General features: G+C 48.4%; 1 non-coding gene across 1 annotated transcript; it reads right to left on the bottom strand.

The window, feature by feature from the left end:
• Window positions 1–332: 332 nt before the first annotated feature.
• LOC114807485 lies at window positions 333–469 on the bottom strand. Its single transcript, XR_003755546.1, has one exon. It is a non-coding gene; the product is annotated as a small nucleolar RNA SNORA7 (small nucleolar RNA).
• Between the last annotated feature and the right edge of the window lie 2,061 nt (window positions 470–2,530).

Here is a 2,530-nt window from a genome sequence, read left to right as displayed (position 1 = left end):
AATTTGAGACAGCAGGTGTAGATGACTTGCTCAAGGAGTATGGAGATGAAAGGTAGGAGGGAAATGGGGTGATAACTGGAAAGAGCTCTGGGTTCAAGGGAGGAGTGTCTTGTCTTATGCCATCGAGTCATCTCCGACCCATAGCGACTCCATGGATACATCTCTCCCAGAACGCCCCAACTCCATCTGCAATCATTCTGGTAGCGTATCCATAGATTTTTCTTGGTAAAAATACAGAAATGGTTTACCATTGCCTCCTTCCACACAGTAGACCTGAGTCTCCCCCCTTGACTCTCTCCCATGCTGCTGCTGCTCAACACAGGTGAGTCTTGACTTGTAGCAGATTGCCTTCCACTCGCTAGCCACTGCTCAGGCTAGGAGAGGAATGGATATGCCTCTGTTGACTCTCCCTCCTGTAGTCGAAACTGGTAGAGGATTGGAAACTCTCCAGGTGTGACCCTGAGAGGGGACTGTCATCATCACTGGTGTAAAATCTGAAAGCTGTGGGAGCAGATGAGTTCACTGATGAAGTACATGTACATTGAAAATAGAAGGGGAACTGAAGTTAAGCCTTGAGGGAACCCTAAATCAGAGATTAAAGAAGATTGACAAAGGAAGCTCCAAAAGGTAAGAGGAGAACCAGGAAAGGACTTTGTCAAAAAAAATCTAGGTTAAATAGTGTTTCCAAGGAGAAAGAGGTGGTCCTCAGTGTTAAAGACAGTGGAGAGGTTGAGCAGCATTTGGATGAAATAGAGTCTGTTAGATTTGGTGAGAAGGGATTATTGGTGACCTTGGACAGAGTGGTCTCAGTGGAATGAAGGAGGGTGAAAGCCAGATTGCAGAAGGTAAAAGATACATTTGGAGAAGAGGAAGTGGAGGCAGTGGGTGGAACAAACGTGATCAAGGAGTTTGGAGAGGAATGGTAGGAGGGAAATGAGGCTCTATCTTTGATGGTGCAGTGAAGTCAAGGGAAATATATTTTTTTTGGATAGGGTAGATGTGGACATGTTTGAAAGCAGAGGGGTAGGAGCCACCTGAGAGTGAGTGATTGAAGATGGTAGTAAGGGAGGGAAGAAGAGTAGGTGCAAGTGTCTTTATAAGGCATGAAAGGATGGGGTTGGAGGAGCAGGTAGAGGGTGTGGATTTTGAAAGCAGAGGAAGGATTGAGGGAGTGCCAAAGTGGCATGGGTAGCAAGAAGCAACCCAACACCTCTTGATTACCTTACTGCTACAGGCTCTCGTAATATCCCGGCTAGACTACTGTGTCAGCCTTCTCTCTGATCTCCCTTCCTCCTCTCTCTCCCCACTCCAGTCTATTCTTCACTCCGCTGCCCGGCTCATCTTCCTGCAGAAATGCTCTGGGCATGTCACTCCCCTTCTTAAACACCTCCAGTGGTTGCCTATCAACCTCCGCACAAAACAAAAACTTCTCACTCTAGGCTTCAAGGCTCTCCATCACCTTGCCCCTTCCTACCTCTCCTCCCTTCTCTTTTTCTACTGCCCACCCCGCATGCTCCGCTCCTCTGCCGCCCACCTCCTCACCGTCCCTCGGTCTCGCCTATCCCGCCGTCGACCCCTGGGCCGTGTCCTCCCATGGTCCTGAAATGCCCTCCCTCCTCACCTCCACCAAACTAATTCTCTTCCCCTCTTCAAAACCCTACTTAAAGCTCACCTCCTCCAAGAGGCCTTCCCAGACTGAGCTCCCCTTTTCCCTCTGCTCCCTCTACCCCCCCTTCACCTCTCCGCAGCTAAACCCTCTTCTTCCCCCTTTCCCTCTGCTCCTCCCCCTCTCCCGTCCCATCCCCTCAGCACTGTTCTTGTCTGCTCAACTGTATATATCTTCATCACCCTATTTATTTTGTTTAATGAGATGTACATCACCCTGATTCTATTTATTTGCTATTGTTTTAATGAGATGTTCTTCCCCTTGACTCTATTTATTGCCATTGTTCTTGTCTGTCTGTCTCCCCCGATTAGACTGTAAGCCCGTCAAAGGGCAGGGACTGTCTCTATCTGTTACCGATTTGTACATTCCAAGCGCTTAGTACAGTGCTCTGCACATAGTAAGTGCTCAATAAATACTATTGAATGAATAAATGAATGATTTTCCAGTAAGTCAGATGGAGTGGGAAATGAGGCCCCCTAAGGAGAGACCAGCAGGAGAGGAAGTGTTGTCTGAAGTGAGCCAGATCTTGGTGATGACAAGGAGAAGCCAATGTCACTCGTCGCACGGGGATGGGTTCAAGGATTGGCGCGGTGAAAGTGAGAGACCGGGGTGCAAGATTTATTCTGCATGGCAAACTGAACTTCCCTTCCGGGAGGAATACACTCATTTTAGTTATTCACATGCAGTGAATTGAACTTCCCGCTTGGAAGGACTATACTTATGCCTTATACTTGCACATGGTGAAACACCTAGGCTCCAACCATGAAGGCTTCCCTCTCGGGAGGCACTCATTTGTTATATGCACATGGAGAAGCGCCCAGCGTCCAGATCCATGAGCGCTCAATGGGACACTTACCTGTCCCA

This window comes from Ornithorhynchus anatinus, chromosome X2 (genome assembly GCF_004115215.2).
Source record: "Ornithorhynchus anatinus isolate Pmale09 chromosome X2, mOrnAna1.pri.v4, whole genome shotgun sequence".
Taxonomy (NCBI): Eukaryota; Metazoa; Chordata; class Mammalia; order Monotremata; family Ornithorhynchidae; genus Ornithorhynchus; species Ornithorhynchus anatinus.
Note: the sequence above shows the minus strand (reverse complement) of the source record. Positions and strands in the feature narration are given on the sequence as shown.